This window comes from Phaenicophaeus curvirostris, chromosome 7 (assembly GCF_032191515.1).
Source record: "Phaenicophaeus curvirostris isolate KB17595 chromosome 7, BPBGC_Pcur_1.0, whole genome shotgun sequence".
Taxonomy (NCBI): domain Eukaryota; kingdom Metazoa; phylum Chordata; class Aves; order Cuculiformes; family Cuculidae; genus Phaenicophaeus; species Phaenicophaeus curvirostris.
This window is the reverse complement of record NC_091398.1, coordinates 10,343,796-10,352,161: the sequence shown is the minus strand read 5'-3', so window position 1 is coordinate 10,352,161 and position 8,366 is coordinate 10,343,796. Positions and strand designations below refer to the sequence as shown.

General features: G+C 44.2%; 1 long non-coding RNA gene across 1 annotated transcript; it reads left to right on the top strand.

Annotated features, from left to right (window-relative positions):
* The first annotated feature begins 718 nt into the window (after positions 1–718).
* On the top strand, positions 719–5,586 carry LOC138722936 (uncharacterized). Its single transcript, XR_011337777.1, has 3 exons — positions 719–810; positions 2,977–3,064; positions 4,988–5,586. It is a non-coding gene; the product is annotated as an uncharacterized lncRNA (long non-coding RNA).
* The last annotated feature ends 2,780 nt before the right edge of the window (positions 5,587–8,366 follow it).

Below are 8,366 nucleotides of genomic sequence, written 5' to 3'. Positions count from 1 at the left end.
CAAAAGTTGTAGCAAGGTGGGTGTCGGTCTCTTCTCCCAAGTGACAGTGACAGGATGAGAGGGAATAGCCTCAAGCTGCACGAGGGGAGGTTCAGAGTGGACATCAGGAAAAATTTCTCCACTGAAAGGGTTCTCAGACACTGGCAGGGGCTGCCCAGGGAGGTGGTTGAGTCCTCATCCTTGGAGGTATTTAAGGGGAGATGAAGTGCTTAGGGACATGATTTAGTAGTGGACAGGCATGGTTGGACTCAATGATCTCAAACTTATTTTCAAACCCAGTGATTCTACGGTTCTGTGACAAATCTTCCCCCTTCCAATGCCATGAATACAGCAGCTTGGCAGATGCACTCCTGTTTGCTGTAGCCCTGTCGCTGCCTGGCTGGCTGAAAATATTGACCACCCATTGGCCAACATAAAAATTGTCCCAACCCAAGCAGCTTGCAACACTTCCCAAACCACAGCCAAGGCAGCCTGCCCAACCGCACAGAGGAGAGTTTAAATTTGGCCCCTTTGTACCCCATTCCTGAGTGCCCCTTCCCCATCCCACCCAGTCCAAGGGAAAGGCTAGGCTGCTGGCATGCTCGCAGCTGTTGTGGCTGGGCCAGCTGGACCCTCTGCCCACCCGAGGAACTCCCTGAACCAGGTGTTGGAGCCTTTGATGGAGGTGAACATGCACAGCTTTTCTGTATTTCCCAGGCAGCCACGTTAAGAGCATGGAGCAAGACATCCCCCAGCAGCACTGGAAAGACACGAGCTAGGTCCAGCTCAGCTCAGTCTGTGCCTCCCGACTGTGGTTGTTTCAGATCGCTTGTGAGTCACAGTCAGCAGTCAGGGGAGGAAAGGGCTTGAGCTTTTTTCTTATTCTATGAAAATCAAGAAACACAATTTTACCAAGGCATTCTGGCATCACCATCTATCTTTATACCAAGCCCTACATTTGGCCTTTCCCAGCCTACTTGCTTTGCTACTTTGCTTTGCCCTTCCTTGTTCTTAAACCATGCAGTATCTCTGCATGGAGATTGCTTTTGGGTTTATTTTTGATTGTTTAGGGCTGGATCCAATTTCCAGGGGAGCCAGGATGGGCTTTTTTAACACCTGAAGGGGGCTGCCCACTGCCTTGCATCTTGTCTCGGTGCTTATGTCTGCAGGGAGAGGGTGGTGCGGGGCTGCGCCTCACCTTGCCTCCTACACCTCGCTCAGCGCTGGCTGGGCTCATGTGTAACTGGATTATTCCTTGCAAGTACTGAGGAAGTGGAGAAAGGGGCAAAAATAATTGGGATTTGATGGTGCGTGCAACATCTGACAAACTTCAGTCTTCAAAGGAGCAGCCATTGATTTATATCTTTACTTGTCTTTATGTAATTTTGGTGTTGTCTTATATTTCAGGCACTTTCCCTTGCAAATGTGGTGAAGAAACAAATGCTGGATTTTGTGCTTACCTGCTTCCATAATAACACTTGGAAATAAGTTACCTCCCAGCTGCATGTCTAAACAGCACGGGGCAATCCTAGCCAAGATATTAAAAGAATCTCTTTGACATTTGTAATTTGCAATATTTTTTTGGTTACGTTAACCTTCTTGACAATATTTTTTTCTGGAAAAAGAGGAACTCCACATTCAATTCTTGCTAGTATTTTCATTCCTAGAGCTCTTTGCACTTCACTGCTAATTAACTTTCAATAACTGTCGCAGGGTTACAGTCACTCTGCATGAATCAGAGAGAAAATGTAGCTTTAAGGGACCGCACTCTGTCAAAAATGATTAGAAACCTTTGCTTGATTTCTGAGAAGAATGTACTTGCTCAAGCAGGCTACAGTAGCTATTAAGCAGTATTCTACCACAGTAAGAAATCTTTAATAAAAGAGGCCCAGTGCTTTTGCCACAGCCCTCCTTCCAGGGTAGCTCTGAGTAATTATGCAGCGTTTTTCTTGCTTCCCATTTGTTTGAATTCCTGAATAGAGGTCTTGCTTAGGCCAAAGCCTGGGTTCTGAGCAGTATTTTTAAATGTTCACAAATGTAATTTGAAATGGAAGAGAAGCAGGGGGTTGCTTACAGGTGCAGCTCACACCTTGTGGAAGCTCTGCCCTTCCTGGGTCTCATAAGATGGAGAAGAGACCAACTTTTGGCTGGGAATGCTCGGGGGAGCACTTGGCTGTGGCACACAATGCTAGTGGCACTGGCACTTGGTTGCAATCCCAGGATGCAGGTTGCAGGGCTCTCAAGCTCCATGCTTTTGACAAATTACCACTTTAGTAATTGGGAAGACAGGAGGTGAGCTGTGCAAGGTCATGTCCCTAGTGTGTGCTTTCCTCTCAGGCTTTTGGAACTCTGAGTTATGCTACCGAAGACACTCGGGCCCCTGAAATGCTCCTTAATATCATCCACAATGCCCTTGTCTAGCTACTTAAAAGCTGACTGCAATGTTAGATGTAATTCCAACTCCTCTTTGTGCTGCTGAATCCTTTCTCTTCCACAAAGACCCCAGCTGCTCACTGCTGCTGCTATATTTCGTCTGTGCAGCCATAGAAATAGGGAACAGGTGTGTCAGGCCCTGATGGGGAGGTCCTTGGGGCTCCTCAAAGCCTTGCCTACGTTGGACCCTAGTGCTTCTGGGAATGACCCTTCTGCCCCCAGCAAGTCCAAGATAGGTGCAGAGCACTCAGTGTCCCAGTTCCCACACTGCATGGTGATGCACATCACCCAGTTCTAGACTATTGTTTACTTTCTATCTAGAGTTGACAGAGGCTTTTAATTTCCAGGTGTGCTGTTAAGAATCTCAACACATGCTCCAGATGACTAAGGATGCTTCCTCTGGTTTATTTACATTTTCTTTTTCCCCTTTGCTCTCCCTTCCTCCTCCTTGCGTCAGCAATGGGTGTAATTTGTTTGCAGAGTTACAGGGTGTTTTATCTTTCTTTGGCCAGCCCCACATGGCTGGGGGTTTGTTGAAACCTTGGCATTCTTGCTTTCTTCGAGCTGGTGTGTGGGTGTTGGATTGTGTCATTCGTAGGAGGTGAGCGTCAGAGGAATTGGGACCAACTGCTGGAGGAGATTTGTGAGCTAGGTAGTTCATCTTTGGATTCCCAGAAAAGCAAGAAAAACAGTAGCAAAACCGGCAGCCTTTATCTTTAGTTTTCCCGTGTAATCAGAATAACACACAATATAAAACCTATACATGCTTAAAGACTTCTTTTTTTTTTTTTTTGCCTTGGTTTATTCAGGATGAAGAGCTACTGTATTTTGCTTTAATAGATTCACATGTTTTGGTGTATTCTGTAGAATGTTTATCCCAGTAATACAAATAATCCTGTTCTGTAAGTGCCCTCACAAACAATGCGATTTATTATCAGATACATTATGTTGTCTTTTTATTTGATGTAAAATGGTCTCTTAGAGTTAAAATTGGACAGAAAAGTCATTTGAGACTATTTTGTTCATCTCCAGGTGTTTTTTTTTTCAGGAGTGCATTAATCTGAAGTATTTCATGGGCAAAATACAGAGTTATTTGGGGGAAGAAAAATTATCTGCAAAAGAAAAGTATAGCTACTTATTTTTGCAGTAGTTTTATGGTAATCACTATTTCATTTGACATGTACAGATACTGCTCTACTAGGAAAACTTCTTTCTCCTAAACTGCTCTAGGTAGTAGGTATATTTTGCAATCCTTTTTCAGGCTAGGCCTCAAAGGGAACATGGGAAATGATTTTTTAAAGGTTACCTGCATCCTACCGTATAGATTAGGCAAAAGGACACCATTTTTTCATTATGCTGGGTTTTTTTCTTAAGCTTTTGCCTTTTTAATCGACGTGCAAGACACTACTGTGGCTATCCACGCTTTTGAAAATCAATGTGCCATGACCCGTGTTTTCCCATTGTATCGCTGGTGGGGGTCAGGCATGCCCGACACGGGCAAAATCTATGTTCTTACATAAACCCCTCTGAGTAACAGCTTTTTTTTTCCTTGTGTGGCTTCCAATTTACGCAGCTTTCTTGGCATTTAACCATAGGCTTGCTTTCCTTTTGACCTGTAGATCAGGAGGAAGGAAAGTTCAGTCAGCCAACGGTGAAGTGTTCACAGGAGGACATGCCTGCAGTTGCTGGAAACACACTCCCTCCCTCTGACTGCAGCCAAGTAGGTTGGTGTAAATCTGTTGAGCTCGTTGATGGTATTCCTGGTTTGCACAACAGTAAGCAGTAAGTAAGCAAGCACAAGTAAGTTAAATAGCAATGGACCTTAAATATTTATCTGGTTCAGTTTTGGCATGCCTATGCAGCTATGTATATAGCGAGGAAGCAATGATACAAATCTGACTGGATTCCTCCTTCACTTTGAATCTACGATAGAGAGGCACTATTTTTTTTTACCATGAGCCCTTATTTATTATGTTAAACTGACTCTGGTTGATATGTTATAGACTTCATTTTTTAAAAGCCTCAACTCCCACCTTTAAACATAAGGATCTCATTACTTATCTAAAGGAGCATTGATGCAGCCTAAGAGGAGCTGTGAGATTGCCTTGCAGTGCTGTGCAGGAACCTTACATGGATTTATCTATGGCAAAAGGTCACAAAATTGTGAGGATGCTCCTTGGCAGAGCAAAGAATTTGAATCAGCTGGTACTCTTTAGTAACATCTAGTACTGCAGGGGAAAAAAAAAAGCAGATTTACTGTTGGTTATTTGCTCACTAATAAGATCCAAGAACAAGATGTGTTCTCCTGTGAGAGGCTTTTGCTAGACGGAGGACAGGCAGGCAGTGGCAGTGCTGTGAGAGAGCCCTTGTTTATGCCCATGTTGAGGGAGGGGAGGACAATCTCTCTGAAAAAGACACATGAAGGATAAACTGGGCCGGTGGATGGAGATGCTGGAAAATAGCATGTGGTTGTACATGCTGGCTCAGAAATTAGCACTTTTGGCTCTTAGGCCACTAGTTTATATGTGGCTCCACGCAGTAGTTACCAAAATCTCCTGCTTTCTTTTGATTACAGATGTTCTGTGGTAAATAGATTGGTGATGCTAGCTGGTCTTTTGTTGGTAAATAACCACATCACAAAAGCCAAGCCCTACTGCTAATGTTGGCGTCTCAGCTGACAGTCTCGGACACATATCCAGGACTTCACTGGGGATTGAACAGCCCTCACCACTTATGGACAGGCAAGCCATCACTCTGCAGGACCAGTTGTCTTGCTCCACTTGTTCTGTGGAGAAACAGAGTGCTTACCCACTGTCGTGAACTTTAAAACATTGTTCCGAATCACTGTATTTGATTTAAAAACAAATGTTGAGATCCTGGGAAGGAAAGGGAACTAATACATAAAGTCAACCCCTGTGTCCGCTAAGAGAAGCCACAGGAGATGGTATGGTTTTGAAGATGCCATGGGAACAATGTCTTGTTAATGACTAAGTATGTGTCTGTCTGCCGCGCACCTTCAGATTTGCTTTCGCATTAACTGCTGCTAAGTGTTAATACATTTATACAATAGCCTCCAGTAATTGCTCTGGAATTTGACACAGCACTATTGGAAAAACTAATTGCTAGCAGTGTTAAACAAATGTGAAAAGGATTTCCAATGGTTCCTGAAATAAAATTTTAGCCCTGATGTGCTCAACTACCTTCATGATTAATCTCTATGTTGTCAGAGGAGCCTGTTGAGCTCTCTTAGGTCAAGAGATGCTGTTTTGTATCTTCCAGTTACTTTGTAATCAGACTTTTGCATGAACATCATTGCAGTTGCTGGTGCGCCACTGCAGCAGCTGGGGAAAAGTGGGGACTTTTGATCAGCCAAGTGCATGTTTGGTAGATGTCTCTTCCAAAGTGGGCTTGTCCAGCAGCCAGGGCTAGAGTTAAACTGGCTCAAGTCCTAGTCCTTCATGTGGATGCTCTGAGCTTGAGTAATTTGTTCATAGCCAGATGTTTTGTGGAAATCTTCTTGCAGAGGCTTCACTTGGAAAAAATGCCCCCTCTGAAATTTTAAGAAGAGGTGGTAGGCTGCTTTAACAAAGATGAGGAGGACAGGATACACATTGCCCAAGGAAAGCCCTGGTACCACTGCAGGGCCAGCCCTTCTTATGTTCAAAATGGTTGTCGCTGGCTTCAATCAAGTTCACAACAAGAAAGACAGGGCAGCCAAAGCCACCCTAATGGCGTGAAGGCCTGGAAAGGCCAGTGCCTTTTACAGCTCTCAAGTCCAACAGAGGTAGCCTGTGGCTCTCTGCTGCCCTTCGACCTGTTAAGTTTTCAGGTGTCTTGCTGCTTCATGTTTTCTTCTACGTGCATTCTCTGACTGGCCCATCTCAGGCCAGCTGTTGTTAGCACACCTGTAACCAAGCACTTCCAAACTCCTGAGAAACTCTTTGCTCTTCCAGAGCCTGTCAGGTCTGGGTTGTTGACTTTCTCAACCTGCCATTGCTTACCCATGCGCTACTGTACCCCTTCACCCCACACCCACGTGAAATCCACTGGTGTGCAATTACCATTACTGGCAAAGTATGCCCGCTTGGCATATGTGCTCTCCCTTCCCACTGCTTCTGGCATTTTTTAATTAAATTCCTGGTTTTCCTGCTTTCAACACAGTCTCCCTTCATTGTAGATTTTATATGTATTGCCATACAGGCTGCTTAATGACTTCTTTTATCAACTCAGAATTTTTTGACTGCTGCATTTTTCCTATCTAAATATAAACATGGGAGAGACTAAGAAATAAGTGCTATCGTATGATTAGGTAAAGATATGCGAGTGACTGCTTGATTAATGGATTTACATTGTACCTTACCCATAGGCAGCTTTCCAGCATCTTTCCATAAACCAATGTAATTTGCTTAAATGGCTCTCTTTTGTACAATACTGATAAGCAAGAGATATTTGGTGCATGTGTGAATGCCTAGGTAGGGAGAGCCAGGATGTACAGTCGTTTTGTCCTAGTCACAGCCACTCCTGCAGGCGCTTTAGGAATTCAGGATGTGCCCCAAATAGGTCTTCACAAATATTCCCTGCTGCAGTCATTTTGGTCTTTCCTGGCATTCATATTGGCTCTCACTAACAGCAACAGCATTTTGTGACGGTGGCTGCAGCAGACTACAGATACTTTTCTTCCCATTTCATGCCAGCCAGAAAGTGAAGGTAAAGACTTGTTATACTGACTCAGATGAAAGGCTGAACAAGCCCAGGCTCCTATCTCTGGCAGTGGCCAGAGAAGATTCAAGAGAGTTGAAGAACAAAAAAAGCAGAAAGTAATACTTTTCCCCAATCTGTCCTCTACACAAAGTGAGTGTCTCCAGCTCTGGCATCTATTCTGACATGACAAGAAAGAATAGCTTAAAGAACTGTGGTTGTGAGGTGAGGAGAGATGTTCTCTTCAAAGTACTAGCAGGGTTTAGTTTTCTAATCCACTGCCAAATGCAGCAAAAGTACTTGCCAAATGCCTTTGTGATGGGACTTGTCCTAGGACTTTACAGCATTGTAGTTCCCTGTCTGCGTCCTGCTGCTCCACTTCTGCTGGAGTCAGTAGGGTTCCTCTGTTGCCAAGCCTGTGGGGAAAATCCTGCTGCTCTTGACTGCAGGACACATCTCTGGAGTGTGAAAGAGCACGAGAGTGAGCCCTGTCCACACTGTTAACAGGGCTGGTGCCACTAGTGAGAGCTGTAATTTCTCCTTGGCTCTTTGAAACTGGGTAAGGATACATACCTGTGCAGGGAGATAGACTGTTTCTCAGTACTGTGTCATTTTTGACAGCAATCTTCTGAAAGTTAGGGTAGATTCTGGGCTGATCCCTGTGGTTCCTACTGTCTCCTTGTGACCAACCTTGTATCACATTTCTTCAGCATGCAGTGCCACATTCAGTCTGGTTATAAATCTGTAAAGGTTGTGAGATTGGTACCAGGCTACTCTGAGGCACTGGTGCCTGGGCAGTCCCACCACAGGATTAGGCCTGTTGGACTTTGTGTATGTTTACTGCATAAAATGCACAAGAGAGAGAAGCACAAGAGCAATTTTTGGTTGAAAGCTGAAACTTTCTGTGAAATGCCAGCTTTTTAACTGCACAGTGTTCTTCTGGCCTTTCCAGCTGTATAATATAGGTATTAAAGCAAAGGGATATTTTATAAGTCTGTCCATTTTGATGTCAAAGGCTTAACTGGAGAGTGAGTTTCTGACTTGGACTTTTTTTCATTCCTCAAAAAAAACCTTCTTAAGCTTTTAATCTCAAAAGCAGCATAGTCTGGCAACATCAGCTTTTTTTCTGTGTCATTAAGCCTCAAGTCTGAATTCCTAGAGCTGTATTTCTTAAGGAAAGCATCCATAGGCAGGTGTTATTTGCCAGTTGACTTGGACTTTTGGCAGTTCCTAGCTCTAAGCAAGCTTCCCCAGCG